General features: G+C 44.1%; 1 protein-coding gene across 5 annotated transcripts in view; it reads right to left on the reverse strand.

The window, feature by feature from the left end:
• IRAG1 (inositol 1,4,5-triphosphate receptor associated 1) overlaps positions 1–16745 on the reverse strand; it is a 129269-nt gene that overhangs the window by 103904 nt on the left and 8620 nt on the right. The window lies entirely within an intron of this gene.

The following is a 16745-nucleotide window of genomic DNA, read 5'->3' on the forward strand; positions in this document are numbered from 1 at the left end:
TTGAGATCAGCAGCATCTCATTTTTGGCTATTGCAAGAATTGCAGAGCAAGGAGTAGCTACATCTTGAGCTTCCAAAACTAACCGTTAGCCTGACAGAGAAGAAAATTAGAGTGAGATTTTGCATTTTAGAACTTTATAAAGCTCATTTCACAGAGAGACTCCTCATACAGCTGTGTCACCATCCTGTTTTCACAACAGGATCTGGATATGCTTTAAAGCAGGCAGTGTAAATAAAAATCCTAGGTGTTATGTGCATCTCTGAGTCTGATGGCTGGTCATCCTCCCTCCCTGGAGTGGCTTTAGAGTAGACCTTGACAAAAATGAGCTTAGGATAATGCGAAACCATGCACAAGTATCCTTTAGCTCAGTGAAAATAGGCAGTGCCTTCTAATTCTGGCTGTAGATCACTGTCATTTGGTGCTCTTGGGGAATGGGTTATTTAACAAATTCTGACTTCACTAGTTGCAACTAACCAGAGATCAGATCTCTCAAAGGAAAACCAAGAAGGCTATTGTTATGCGCTTAATTGCGCCCCCTAATCCTCCTTCTAGTTCTGAAGTCAAAATGCTAACCCTCAGTACATAAGAATGTGACTGTATTTGGAGACAGGACCTTTAAAGAAGTGATTAAGTTTAAATGAAGCCATTAGAATGGACCCTAATTCAATCCGACTGGTGTCCTTATAAGAAGAGGAAATTTGGATGCAGAGGCACCAAGGATGTGCCTGCACAGAGGAAAGACCGTATGAGGACACAGAGAGAAGGTGGCCAGCTACAAGCAAAGAGAGAGGCGGCAGAAGAAACCAGATCTGCTGATGCCTTGATCTGGGACTTCCTCAGAAATGTTAGAAAATAAATTTCCATTGTTTAAGCCACGCAGCTTGTGATATTTTAATATGGTAGCCCTGACAAACTAATACTCCTACTGATAGAATCTCTCAGCCATATCAGATTGAAATTCAAGTCTGTTTCAAACACTTAATCTATGAAATTGGGATCAATACATTTTGGAGAATAATTGTTTTAATATTTTTCCAGGCCAACCATAAAACTCTTTTCAGAACATTTTGAATGAAATAAAAATTCTCTAGACTAGATGCCAAGAATTCCACCTTTGAAGAAGTAAGATTATCTCTATTTGCAGATGATATGATCTTATATATACAAAATCCTAAGAAATCTACTAAAAAGCTCCTGGGACTAATAAACAAGTTCAGCAAGGCTGCAGGATACGTGATTAAGATACCATAAGCAATTATATTTCTATACACTAGTAATGAACAATCAAAAAAATGAAATTAACAAAGCAGTTCCATTCACAATGTTATCAAAAGCATAAATACTTAGGAATACACCCAACAGCTGGCCAGGTATGGTAGCTCACTCCTGTAATCCCAGCACTTTGGGAGGCCAAGGTGGGCAGATCACCTGAGGCCAGGAGTTTGAGACCAGCTTAGCCATCGTGGCAAAACCCCATCTATACTAAAAATACAAAATTAGCGGGGTATGGTGGCACACATCTGTAGTCCCAGCTACTTGGGAGGCTGAGGCATGAGAATCACTTAAACCTGGGAAGCAGAGATTTCATTGAGCCAAGATCACTCCATTGCACTCCAGCCTGGGTGACAGAGTAAGACTCTGTCTTTTTAAAATAAATAAATCAATAAATAAATGGAATACACTTAACAAAATAAATGCAAAACTTTTACTCTGAGAGATATGAAACATTGTCGAAAGAAATTAAAGACCTAAATAGATGGAATGCCACCTCATTTCAATTTCACATGGAAATACAAGATACCAACAATAACCAAAATAATTTTAAAAAGGAGAAAAAATTGAATATTATCTACACATCCCAATTTTAAAACTTACTATAAAACTATCGTAATATAGTATGATACTCTACACTGCACAAGAAGAGACATATACATCAATCGAACAGACTTGAGAGTTCATAACTAAACCCTTACATTTATAGTTAATTGATTCAACAAGGATGCCAAGACAAGTCAATGGGAAAAGAATAGTCTTTTCAACAGGAACAATTGGCTATCCACATATAAAAGAGTAAATTTAAACCCCTTCCTATACCATGCACAAAAATTAACTCAAAACATCTAGATTGGAGAGCTGTAACTGTAGAATTCTTAGATGACAGCATGTGAGTAAATCTTGGTGCCCTTGGGTTAGGCAATGCCTTCTTGGATACAGTGCCATAAGTGCAGGCAACAAAAGAAAAAGTAAATAAATTGGACTTCATCACAATAAAAAACCTCTGTATTGAAAATGATGCTATCAAGAAAGTAAAAAGATAACCCACAGAATAGAAAAAAATTTGCAAATAACATATCTAAAAAAGGTCTTGTATCCAAACTAAAGAACTCTCATAACTCAATAACAAAAAGACAAATAACACAATTTTAAAATGGTCAAAATATTTGAATACACGTATCTTCAAAGAATATATGCAAATAGCCAATAAGCACATCAACGGATGTTCAACATCATCAATCATCAGGGAACTACAAATCAAAACAGCAATGAGATACTACTTTACACCCATTAGGGTGGCTAAAATTAAAAAGACAGGTAACAGCAAGTGTTGACAAGGGTGTAAAGAAACTAGAACCCTTATATATTGCTGGTAAAAATGTAAAATGGTATAACCACTTTGGAAAACAATTTAGCAGTTCTTCAAAAGGTTAAACATGGGATTACCACATGATCTACCAATTCTACTCCTAGATATGTACCCAAGAGAAATGAAAATCTATATCCACATAAAAACATGTATACAATATTCATAGCAGCACCATTTATAATAGCCAAAACGTGGTAACAAACTAAATGTCCAAAAAGTAATTAATGGATGAATAAAATATGGTATATTCATACAATAGAAACTATTCAGACATAAAAAGGAATGAAGAGCCAGGCATGGTGGCTCATGCTTGTAATCCCAGCACTTTGGGAGGCTGAAGTGGGTGGATCACTTGAGGTTAGGAGTTTGAGATCAGCCTGGCCAATACGGTGAAACCCTGTCTCTACTACAAATACAAAAATTAGCTGGGCGTGGTGCTGCAAGCCTATAATTTCAACTACTCAGGAGGCCACAGCACAAGAATTGCTTTAACCCAGGAAGCGAAGGTTGCAGTGAGCTGAGATCGTGTCACTTACACTCCAGCCTGGGTGACGGAGTGAAACTGTCTCCAAAAAAAAAAAAAAAAAGGAATGAAGGAATGATATATGCTAAAGTATGAAAGTTGAAATCAGTGAAAGGATGAACTTGAAAATATTATGGTAAGTGAAAGAAGCCAGTAACAAAAGACCACACATGTGATTTTATTTAAATAAAATGCCCATAATAGAGAAAGCTGTAGAGATGGAAAGTAAATTAATGGTTGCTCAGGGCTGGGGGGATGGGGGAAATGAGACGTGGCTGTTAATAAGCATGGGGTTTCTTTTTGGGTGATAAAAATATTCTGGAATTACATAGCCACGATGGCTGCATAACTCTCTGAATATACTCAAATCCATTGAATTGTACACTTTAAGTAGGTGAGTCATATAGCATGTGAATTATATTTTAACAAGGCTGTTAAACATTTTTTTTTCTAACTTTCATTTAAAAAAAAAAAGAGAAGGAAGCTAGCTTTGGTCCTTAGTGCCTTGTGACCTCTCTGGACATAGCTTCCTCAAACATAAACATTAGAAATTAAACTTAATAATTTATAAGGTGCCTTCAATCTCTAAAATTGCTGAGTATACGTAATGTAAGAAAACAGGTTGAGGAAAAGAGATTATCTGTCTAGGATGGGGTCGTGTGAGGAGAGATGAAGGAGGAGGCAACAACAAGAAGACTGAGAGAAAGAAAGATGAAGGGACAGGGACACGGGCTCAGAGAGACAGAGAGACATGGAGACAGGACTACACCAAGAAAGACAGGCTCACTGGGATGAAGGTACAGATTACTCATCTGTCCTTCTATCTAACAAACATTTACTGAGCACCAACCAAGTGCCAAGTTCTGTGCAGCAGTAAACCAGGTAGGCTAGGGCACTGAGCTCACAGGTCAGAGACACAGCAGTAAGCAGGCAATTCGCAAGTAAGTAGAGAGAGCAAGAGCTGGGGTGCAGTATTTCAAGATGCTCCAGAAGTGCACGGATGCAACACACACCCCACACCCCACTCAACATACACAACATTCGCAAAGGTAGAATCATGTTTGTAGGGAGCACCATTCCTCATCGGAGGCATTTAGAATTCTGCTAGCAAAGACATTCAAATAAACGTGTTTTTACAAGTATGGGCACACATGGGGGTGTCACCTTTCAGTTCTCACCCTGAAGTTTCTATAAAATCAGGCTGAAGGACAGGATTTCTCCCTCAGTCCAGAGTTTTCCAGTACTCTTTTGCCCTCATGGGGAGGGACTGGCTTTGGAAACAGAGAGGAATGTGACTTATTACAAGCACACCAGCACCGCTCCTCTGGGCTTTCGCTGGGAACTTCCCAGAACACATTCTGTTCCACTCTCCTTTCATCCCATTCAGACCTGGCCCAATAAAGGCATCACATGTTGCCCCTTCCCCTGTCTTGTGGCTTCTCTGCTGCTGACAGGCACATGAAGGGGAATTGAAGCTCAACAGAAAAGTGACTGCTCCCTGCACAGTGCTGGCTCCCTGACCGACTCAGATTCGCCAACTGTGAGGAGGGAAGGCCAGGGACGTTTCTGGGTAGCTCTTGCCGGAGTCCCTTTTCTCCTAACTCTAGATTTAGCCAGAGTCCAAGCTCCACAATATGCCTGAAATAGCCTCAAGTCACATCCTAAGACAGGGGTTCATCCCCTCATATGAAGGATTCTCTTCGGAGATGTTGGGGGCTTTGGACATTGTGTACTGGCACACGAATAGGAAAGGCAGAGTGACCCAGAGCAGGAAGGAGTGGGCACCGCCCTGCAGATTCTGGGCGGCTGCACCAGCGCTGAGCTGGGAAACAGCCCTTGTGCTCCCTGAAGGTCTCCCTGGCTGTGCACCATTTGGAGCAGCAGTGAATTAATGTGATTCAGGCTCCAAAAATAGTAGCCAGAGCATCTAAAATTGCTTTCCACCCTGGACTGGGCCAGTCTCCTGGGAATGTCAGCGTTTCTAAAATGTCCCCATTCACCCAGAGGGCCTTGTGTCAGACCCCAAGTGGGATCTGGGCCACCGTTAAGCTCTCCTGGTTCTGTTGGCTCCTGCCCGGTTCCCCTCTGCTGTGTGTCACGTGCACTGCCTCCCAAACAGGAAATGCTACTTGATGCCTGCCACTTGCTGTTACCAGGTCTGAGAACTTTAACCCAGCAAATGGCTGGGAAGGGCAGAAATGGCCCCTTGCAGAAGTGGCCTCGGTGGCTCTCTATCATTGAGTTGGGACTTACTTTCTAATAATGATGACTGGGAAAGCAGAGTCACCTGGGGAACCCTGAGCCTCTGGTTGGCTACTGATACCAAAAGGAGCCGTTTCCACAATGGCGTGTGTTTCTCTGACATAATTTTTTTGGGGTCTCAGGGAATTTCATCATCGTGAAGACTTGCCACTGCCTTCGCACATCCTGTGCTCTATGCAGGAAGTGCCCTTTACACTCTTCCCTGACTGACAAATGCCCCTTCATCCTCTTATGCAGCACCTTCCTAAGAGTGGGGAGCTGTGGTCTTTATTTTTTCTGCCATGAATGCTCTGGAATGGCCACCCTTGCCCAGGTTACGCTCCCATGCCTAGAGATTTACACCCTGCATTCTCTTAACCACTGATCAACCACGATTCTCAGCTGCCTTATTCATGGGCAGGAGTGAAGCAAGGAGCAGGCCTCTCCCCTGCCTCATGGAGGCTGACCTCCCATCCAACAACTAAATGACCAGGATTTGTGACCACTGGATGGGCTTCCTGATTTAAATGCACTTTGAGTGTCTCTCGGCCTAAAGAATCGTGATTTGATCTTTACGATCATGTGCTTTAGTTCTCAGGTTCTTAGCTGTGATGCTCCTACTGCCTGTTAGTGGCTTCACTTTGCTTCCCTAAGAGATGCCAGAAACACAGAACAGAGAAAAGCTATAAATAAGCACAAGTATAACCATAAAGGAGGCTACGTTAGTTTACACCTTGGTTTCTTACCACGCAGTGGGAGGTAACAGTTCCTACCTCAGAGTGGTTGAGTGGATGAGATTCGATGTGTAAATGACTCAGCACGAAGTCAGTACTTTGGAGGGACAGCTGCACTTTTGCCCATGTGGCCCCCAGTGCCCCTTCTTCTGGTAACAGCAGCATAGTCATCATACTTGTGCTTGGGATGTGTGTGGTTGACCCCACGGTGGGACTGGAGCTGTAACACTGGACTGGCCCCGCAGACCATCCCATGCTCCAAGCTCTGGACTGTAACTGAGGAAGGAGCACGTGACTCAGACCCCAGTACGTTCAGTTTGGCAACTTCTGTTGGAACTGTTGGGGGGAGTTCTTGCCGCAGGCGTTGCTGAAGGGGTAGGCTGGGAACTGCAGGTGCCACAGTGCTACTACGCGGGAGAGGCCACCTGAGAATACATTCAAACCAAGGACAGCCGAGAGATAGAGGGGATGAGGCCATGGATCCACCCACATTCGAAATTGCCCTAGAGCTCTCAGTGCTATAATCCAGAACATTCTGCTAATATTCTAATCTAATTTGAATCCATTTCTATTCCAGGCAAACCAGAATCCTGACAAATGCAAAGCTCAACATGTCTGAGGATTCACCCTTCCCACAGCCATTGCTCTGGGGTGAGGGGTGCTCCTTGGCCCCTGCAGAGACAATGCCACAGCTCCTCTCTCTGTCCCCAGCCTCTCGCTCTTCAGTCTTTTCCTGCACTGGCTGTTCTCAAACACAGGTTTGGAAGATGCCCTGACTCACCACTGGCTGGAGATCTTGTCCCAACTTCCTCAGCTCTACCTGCAAAGCTCCACATCCGACCCTAATTCCCTTTGCACGTCTCTCCTATGACCTTCCCCTCTGGGTCCATGCGCACTCTGTGCCCCACTCATACCAACCCCTTCCCTACTCTGAAACACTCCCTCCACTCTCCCAATCCTGTGCCTTTCCCAAGAAGTTCCTCACTTCTTTCTTACCTACCTGCCAGATCCACCTACTCAACTACCTTCTCTTCCAAGAAGCCTTCATGAATGGTCCCAGACTTGAGTCAACATCTCCTTCTCCTGAATCAATGTCTCCCTTGTACACACTATAGTACCTCTCAGTGTTTATGACATGAAAGTAATTTATGCATTTTTTTGAGAGCAGGGAGCATGTCTTACTCCTTTCAGGATCCCCTAGGGCACTCGCACAAGGTTTGCTCACCCTAGGCCCTCCGTGAATTTGTCGACACAAGACCTTGGCTTCCAGCTGACAAACTCTGACTACCCTGTCCCCTCCCCTCAACCATACTCTCGGAGAGGAGCGCCTAAACTTTGGGTCACATTTCCTCTTCGCCAGTAAACTTCTTTTTTAAAAAAATTATGATAAAACACGTGTGACATGAAATGTATCATTTTAACGATTTCAAAGTGTACAATTCAGTGGCACTAAGTACATTCACAATGTTGTGCACCCATCACCCTACCTAGTTCCAGAGCTTTTTCATCATCCCAAATGGAAACTCTGTGCCCATGAAGCCATCACTCCCTGCTCCCCCTTTCCTGCAGGCCCTGCCAACCACAAATCTGCTTTCTGTCTCTGTGGCTTTACCTGTTCTGGAGAGTTATATGAATGGAACCATACAATATGTGACTTTTTCTGTCTAGCTTCTTTTACTTGGATAATGTATTCGACATTTATCCACATGGTAGCATGTATCCACACTTCATTCCTTTTTGTGGCTGAATAACATTCCATCATATCTATCTATCTATCTATCTATCTATCTATCTATCTATCTATCCACCCAGCTCACATTTGTTTATTCATTCATCAGGTGATAGACATTTGGGTTGTTTCCTCCCTTTGGCTATTGTGAATAGTGCTGTTACAAACACCGTGATACAAGTTTTGTTTGAACACCTGTTTTCAATTCTTTTGCATATATACCTAGGACTGGAATTGCTGGGTCATATGGAAATTTTGCATTTACCAGGAAGCTGCTTATCCTTACTATCTGCAAGACTCACCAACATACTGGGTCTACTTAACTGCCTTCACCTGTGGAGATCCCAAGGTTTCTTAGAAGGGAGCAATTTAATCTTGTCATCTCCTGATGGCAATTCTTAAAGGATGTTCCTAGTTTTTAATACTGACCTCTTGTTATTTAGAGCTTTCCTTTGTCTAAGCTATTTCAGACATATTAATTTCTTCCTTACGGAAATACTACAAGGAAGAAACGATTATATCTGCCTTTTAGATTCAGAGGCTAAGAGATTCAGAGGATGAAGTGACGTGGCAAGGTCACAAGGCCATTAGGAGCCCAGCCGAGACTGACCCCAGCCCAGTGCCCTTTCCATACCACCACAGTGGCCCTCTCTTAGTTTGCTTCTCTTTCCAAAGTCTTTGTAAAATAGCCACCTTCTGAAATGTATTCAGACCCACCATTGTTTAGAAATGCCCCCTTGTTAGAAATGCCTTCTTGTTAGGCGACTGGTCAATGCTGGCACAGACCTCTGCACACACTCTGCCAGTTGGCACCTCATTTATAATTGAAGTGTTTTTCCTGGGGCAGATTTTGCCTGTACCAAAGAGACCAGTGTTTACCTATTCTGAGTCTCCTGTCACCTTCTGCAATCCTGGGTTAACATTCCCTTTTGATGCTGCTATGAGTCTAAATCTGAGTGTGTCCCACATGCTCAACCTCAGCTCTCTCAATTTCCTCCCTGTTCTTTTGTTCAACCCGAGTCTCCCCTTCCCTTTCTCAGGAGGAAACTAGCCCTTGGACCAAGGGGTGCCCTGACCTCTTTGGGGTGGAAAAAGAGGCACAATGACCTCCAGCTGGACGTGGTGAAGTTGTGTCCATCCTGCTTCTTGGAAGCTTCCAATCTTAGTGTCCTAGTTCTACCTGAGACCAGGAGATTGTAGAAATAAGCAGAACAAGCAATGACAACAATAACAACATTCACTATCCATCAGAGGCACAGAGCTTTTAAAAAGTGTACGATCTGGTGGCATTAAGTACATTCGCAATGTTGGCACCTACCACCCTTATCCAGTTCCAGAACACTTTCCTCATCGCAAATGGAAACTCTGTACCCATGAAGCAGCCACCCTCTGTTCCGCTTTCCACCGGACCCTGCCAACCACAGATCTGGTGCCTGGTGCTTTAGGCATATTTACCCACTCAATCCCTTGACTGCCCTATGAGGTAGGTGCTACTTTGCAGATAAGGAAACAGGTTCAGTGTGATGCTATTACCTCCAAAGTCATGGAGCTAATGGGTGGCCAATCAGGGGTTGAAGCTGTCAGAGCCCATGCCTTCCCCACGCCAGCCCGCTGTGTGCCTCTCAGGGAGAAGCTTCGTGAGCTGACCTGGCTTACTTAAGAGAGCCTTCCTTAGCAGTTCTGCAAGTGGCGAGGACTCTCTAGATGCCATGTGATCCATTCTGCATCCACCCAAATAGGAATGCCACTAGCCACTTTTCCTAAAGCTGTATAGAGTTCTGTATGACTCCAGTTCTGGGTGATGTTGTCAGGAGTTCTGAAAAGAAAGGTTTTGTGTTTCACTGTATTTGGGGATATCAGCAGGAGACAGGTTTCTGTCTTGCAGGACATCTCAGAACCTTTAAGAAGCAAATGTGCAGCATAAATCTCCAAGAAAGGGCGAAAGGATATGATGTTTCCCAAATTTATTTCACCATGAAATGTTTTTCCAAGGACTGTCTCAAAGTGTCCTCTTTAAAACTCCACTCTGGGCCGGGCGTAGTGGCTCATTCCTGTAATCCCAACACTTTGGGAGGCTGAGGCAGCTGGATCACCGAGGTCAGGAGCTTGAGACCGGCCTGGCCAACATGGTGAAACCCTGTCTCACCATGGCTCATTCCTATAATTCCAGCTACTCAGGAAGCTGACAGAGGAGAACCGCTTGAACCCAGGAGACAGAGGTTGCAGTGAGCAGAGATTGCACCACTGCACTCCAGCCCGGGCGACAAGAATGAAACTCTGACTTAAAAATAAATAAATAAATAAATCTCCACTCAGAAATGCCCTAAATCCTCTCAGGTTAGAGGGTGTCCAGAGGCGAGAGAGGGCATGATTATGTCCATTGACCCGGAGCCGGGCTGCCTGGGTTCGTATCCCAGCCCTGCCACGTGACCTTGGGCAAGCTGCTTCATCTTTTTATGCCTGAGTTTCCTCACTTGTAAAACATGGATAATGAGAATCTTGTGAATTGTGTAATACAAACTTCTTAGAACAATGGTTGGCCCATGGTAAGCACTGACTAACTTGTTAAAGAGCATTTTTAATCCTTTAAGAGCCTTGAAGAAGGGGGTGTCCCACTTTCTCTCAGAAGCAGTAGTCTAGTCCTGACATGCCCTTCCCCAAGCCTGCAGCAGCGTCTAATTTTATAAAACCTCTCAGCAACGATGGAGGGTGAGGAGCCCGGTAAAGGTAGTCGTGGTTCCCGAGGAACAACCCTCCTATCCTTGATGGCTAGGAAGGCCTTCTACTTCTTCCTCTTCCTCCTCCACAGCCAGGCACACAGGAGTCAGAAGACCTAGGCTCTAAACCCAGCTTGTTCATTTAGCAATCAGATCTCAAGTTTCCTTCCCTATAAAACAGAATCAAGACTCTGATCCAGGGCATGGCATAGAGCGGGTTGGGGTGCAGGCACTGAGCAGGCAAAAAGGCCTGGGGTGGCCACACTGCCCAAGAGAAGCAATGTGGCAGAAGTCAGTGCCAGTAACAGATGATAAATGTCTCCGCCTCTGGTGAGAAGCGAGACGGTTCTGACGACAAGGCTGCTTGGGTGGTGAATTAGGATAATCAACAGTAGCTGCTGTAACCGGAAACCCCAGATTTCAGTGGCTCTGGATGTACTTTGGATCTTGCTGACTTAAGTCCAGCACAAGTTGACATGTCTGCTTCCGTCTTAAAGCAATGAGTTTTACCACAGAAACACTAAATGGAATATATCCAGCATTAGGTAGGTGTTTGGATGGCACAAATTCCTAGATGACCGTCTGCCAAAGCCATTCTCCTCTGTTACTAAACTGATGCCTCCTCACCCCACCACCTCTCACTGGAGAAGTAACCTTGCAGGAGTGTGTGGTTACTTATTTAATTCTCCCAGCTTTTTAAGACTTCTCTGCAAGTGCCGAGTCTCCAGTTGCCCACATTCCAGCTCCTTCATTTCTCGCCTCGCAGGTGGCCTCAGGCTCTGCAGTAGCCATGACTTGCGTCACTTGTAGTTCACCTGTGGCTGAGGCAGGCAGCACTCCATGTGCTCCTCTGGTTTCCCAGCCTCCCCTGCAGTAGGTTGAGGCCATATGACTTTGGCCCATAGCCTGGGTATCACCTCTGGTTTGAGGCACTGAGATCCTGTGCCTCCTGTAGCCCTCCCTTCATCCGCTGAGATGGCTCTGGAGGCCACGTGCTTCATAAGCAAGCTGGAAAAATTAACTTAGAAGCAAATGCACCCTTTTTCCTAGGCCTCACTCCTCCACTGGGGGTGTAGGGGAGGGCAGGGAAAGCATCAGCTGGGAAGGAAAGGAGAATGGTTTTGGCAGACTGAGCCGTCCAGGAGCTCTTGGCACCTAAGTAGCCATTTAATGCTGGAATACCTTCCATAAAGAATCTTCTGTCATTAAACTGCTTGCTGCGATTTGGGGGCCATGGAGTGTGTCCTGTGATTCAGATATTCCCAACACACTATGGAACAGTGTGGCAGGCAGTGCATCTCAATCTATAACATGCACACGGTCACCTGGGGGCTTGCTAAGGTGCAGAGTCTGACTCAGTAGGTCTGAGCAGCTCTCAAGATTCTGCATTTCTCACAGCTCCCTGGTGATGCTGATGCTGCTGGTCCCTAGACCATATTCTGAATAGAAAGGTGACAGGGACAAGACTAACATATCAGCCAGGCATGGCGGCTTCTGCCTGTAATCCCAGCATGTTGGGGAGGCTGAGGTGGGAGGACTGTTTGAGCCTAGGACTTCAAGACCAGCCTAGGCTACATAGAAAAACCCTATCTCTACAAAAAATAACAAGTTAGTTGAGCATGGTGGCAGGTACCTGCAGCCTCAGCTACTAGGGAGGCTGTGGCAGGAGGATTGCTTCAGCCAGGAAGTCAAGGCTACAGTGAGCCGTGATCACATCACTGCACTCCAGCCTCTCCAGCCTAGATGACAGAGTGAGATCCCATCTTAAAAAAAAAAAAAAAAAAAAAAAAAAAAGATGGATTTATCCTTTTTTTTTTTTTTTTTTTTTTTTTTTTTTTTTTTTTGAGACGGAGTTTCGCTCTTGTTACCCAGGCTGGAGTGCAATGGCGCGATCTCGGCTCACCGCAACCTCCGCCTCCTGGGTTCAGGCAATTCTCCTGCCTCAGCCTCCTGAGTAGCTGGGATTACAGGCACACGCCACCATGCCCAGCTAATTTTTTGTATTTTTAGTAGAGACGGGGTTTCACCATGTTGACCAGGTTGGTCTCGATCTCTCGACCTCGTGATCCACCCGCCTCGGCCTCCCAAAGTGCTGGGATTACAGGCTTGAGCCACCGCGCCCGGCGGATTTATCCATTTTAAGTACAGTAGAAACAGTGCTTATGGTCCATGAAAATAATTTATTTTAAAATCAAAAGAAAACATAAACTTTTAGGTCAAATAAAGCATTTTGATGGATAACAATATATTTATTTTTCCACCAACATAGTCATAAAATTTGTATTATTTTCCTAAGGAGAAAGGGGCCCATGAAGGCACAACTACCTAGGTCTCACACAAATCCCAGTGGGGTCCTTGGGGCCAGGTGGATTAGAGGGCACAGTGAGAGGGGTTATGTTTCCTATAATGCATAAAACTGTAAAATCCAGATGATTCATGAAAGATGACACAGATAGCATGGTCTCATGGTCCTCAGGGAGGGTCAACGAGTTCTGGCGGGAGGAGAAAGTGCTTTTCAGATGTTAGTTAGCTGCTCGATCCATTTTCCTGGGTCTCTTCAAGTTCACCAGATCTCCTCTTCTAAGGAGCCCTTACGGGGTGCCCAATGCCTCCTGGAGGCCCCTCAAATTCTAGTGCCTGTGAGTTTCATCCCTTCCAAGGAACGGAAATCCAGTCCTTTTGTCACCGCCCACTACTCCTGTAGGGCATACTCATCTGCTCCCAGGCTGGAGAGCTGGGAGAAGCTGGCCCTGTCGTGTGAGAGAAGCAGCCCCAGGCTCTAGTGGCTGCCTGGACTATCGCTTCCAATCTGAGCAGTAAATGTCTTAACACAAGTGCCTTGTTAATAAAAAAGACAATAAATAGGCATTTCCTTTAGCAGTAAATGTTTTTTTAGAAACACAACCTTCCATTAACTTTGGACCTGATGCCAGTTCTAACTGTCCGCAAAGGACTTGAATGAGATTGTAGTAAATAAACAGTAACAGTGGACTCTTCGAACACACCTGCAGTCCTCCTTCTTGTCACTGACAGTGCCCAGCACAATTATTGCTCTGGGATGAGTTCCATCATGCAACTATTGGGAGGAATCACTGGGGCTTGGGGGTGGGGGGTGAATGGCTCACAGATGAAGAAAATGAGGACTTGGAAAGAAGACTTGATTTGCTCAAGAGTACAACATGAGTTGCAGGCAGAACCAGGCCTACAACTCGGGACCACTGCTTATACGCTGTCTTCATTTTCAGCTTTGGAAGTCGTACCAGGGATGGATGGTGGAAGACCTTCAATGCCCTTAAACCTGAGAGGTTTCATTCATGGGTGCATTTGTTCATTCATTCATTTAATATATCTACCGAACACCAGCTACAAACTTGATATGGTGCTAGCTTTCCTTAATCCCTTTCTATAAAGCCATAATGATCTAACCCTTTTCAAAATCTTATTGTCCCAGCTCTACTCTCTCCCAGCCTGATAAACTCCAAGTACAAGTTTCTATCTGTAGATGGGCTACATGCACTTTGCACCAACGGCAATATGGCCTTGGCTCTGCCACTTTCTAGCTGTGTGATCCTGAGTGAACTGCTCAGCCTCACAAAGCCTCCATTTTCTCATCAGTGACATGGAGATAATACAACCCGTCTCATAGTGTGCTGCAAACATTTGAGATAACGTATACAAAGCACTTAACATAGCATTTAGCTGGTGCTCAATAGATCACAGGTGTTACAGTAATAAGCACATTATTATTATTCTTGCCATGTGAAACAAGTCCCTGGAGATTCAGCAAATGGAATCTTCCCCTCTGGGACTCTAAAATAAAGTCAGGCTCTCTTTGTTCATGTGCCTAAGCAACTTTTGTGCTGTATAAACTATAGGAATGGTGATATAGACACCACTTGCCAAATGTTTTCAGGTCTAACGCAAACGATCCTTGATGTCTATAACCAATAACATCCTTTTATCCTTTTGGGCCCAGCTGGCCTGAGAAACAGTCTTCCTCTAAGTTCAGTAAGGTCTGTGAATCCCAGACCTGTGAGGAATGTTGGCTACACATAGAGATAACTGCAAGGAGATAGGGCTGCCCTCAAATGCATTAACAAGGCTGAAAAAAAAAAATACACAATGGACATGATTAGTTATCTATGGATGCAACCCAAGAAATTCTCTGTATATGGGGTTGCAGAGTTGGGAGGCTTCACAGACATCTCTAGAAGGCAGGATGAGAAGACAACTAGAAATAAGTAGGTGACGACATTCTTTGAAAACACTTTTGCTTTAAGCAATTTTCCCTTCTTTAGTAAGAACCCCTGTAAATGAGGGATGGCTTCCCCATGACCACATTTACACCCCACAGTCCTGTCCTCTGACCATGACTGACTGATCCTGATCCAAGCTGGACTTAATCGGATTCTTTCTCTCAAGCACTTAAAGACCAGGAGCTTCTGGAACCTAGTCAAACTGGGCCTGTGGCCTGAGCAGTGGTCTTCAGAGTAGAGTATGTCGTCCAGGGAACGCAAGATGATTTGGTAGAATATAGGAAGGAGATTTAAAATAAAAACCTTCAATTTTTAATTAAAAATAGTAACAAGGGACACTTACTTAATATTTAATAAACAGATTGGCAATGGTGTTGGTTCATGTAATGAAAGGCCACTATTATGTCCAGTTTGTGGGCTGTTATAACGGACTGTGGGGAATTCTACAATGCTACAGAACTGATGTAGCCCTCTCATGTATCCATTTGCTTTCCATGAAGGGTGATGCAGTTTGTGTATGCCCAAGTAAGTAGATTAATAAAACATATTTGTCTAGTTTTAACCTACCCTACCATCGTAAAATGGGTATGTAGCTTAAAAGGCCCATGCAAAAAAAAAAAAAAAAAAATGTGCAATGAAAATACTCCTTCTAATAAAGCTAAAAATAACTCTCAAAAATATTTTTACAAACTAGTGGATAAAACTGAAAATGCAATGTAATAATTCAGGAAGTAAGGATGTCCCTCTTCCACGTCAGGTATCTGAGCCGGTCTTCCTCTGCCTTCCTTGCCTTTCTCCCTGCCCTGCCCCCTGGTTCTCTGCTGTGTGCTTCAGGATGACACCTATGGAATGTATAACCTGGGCTCCTTTGCTTGCTGGCTGGGTTTGGCCAATGCAATAATAGGGGATGACAGGAGAGAGAGGCCTGGCTTTCCTTCCTTGCTCCAGCATGACATCTCTGTCAGTGACTGTGCTCTCCTTAGCTATAGCTCATTCTGGATAGATCCTCTTCCCTGGCTCCACAGATCACTGGTTTCTGGTAACGTGATTTTCTTCTCTTTCCCCTTGAAGAAGCACATAGAATCTTGACTAAAGAATACTTATTTAGGGAAAGCTGAATAGTTGTTGACACAGTTTAAAAAAAAGTAATTTTCAAAATATTATTTCATCTTTCTTATTCTTTAAAAATGTCTATTCTTAGATGTTTTATAAAGTATTTAACACAGTACAATAGCTCATGAATATGATTTATAATAAAGAAATATACATACATTGGAGGTACATGCTGAAAAAATTTTCTCTAAACTAATAAGATGTACTATCCAAAAAACTTGAAGACTCCCTCCTGTAGAGAAAAGGTTGGCAAGTTCCTGCTGCTGAGACCTGAAAGATGCACTGGGTCCTGACTTCCTGAGGCATTGCTGTCTACCTACCTTTTCCTTTGATTTTCTCAAATACCTTATCATAAATCCTACTTCCTCTTAAGTTAGCCAACATAGGTTTCTGATACCTGGCAATCAAAGAACTTTAACCAATAGATGTGAGATTTGTAATTTCTTGTGTGCTGGGACAGACTACGTGAATATTACATAATAACCACCATTTTATACAGCATTTTTCTATAGCAAAGAGAAAGCCTTGTCTAAACTTCTCAGAGGAAAGAGGGCCTTCCTGAGCTCTGGGGAACTTTCTCTGTTGCAGGCAGAGATGGCTCATTAGGCCACATCATAGCCTAGGTGACCCACCCCTCAGAACTTTCTGCCTTCTCACGTAAATCTCAATCATCAAGCATTCTGGTCATCGAAAAGGTTTGTCTCCCATTATATATTGGCACATAAACATTCAGAATTATATACTTCACTGGGGGCAGTGGCTCACACCTGTAATTCCAGCAATTTGGA

Source organism: Saimiri boliviensis, chromosome 6 (genome assembly GCF_048565385.1).
Source record: "Saimiri boliviensis isolate mSaiBol1 chromosome 6, mSaiBol1.pri, whole genome shotgun sequence".
In the NCBI taxonomy this organism is placed as follows: domain Eukaryota; kingdom Metazoa; phylum Chordata; class Mammalia; order Primates; family Cebidae; genus Saimiri; species Saimiri boliviensis.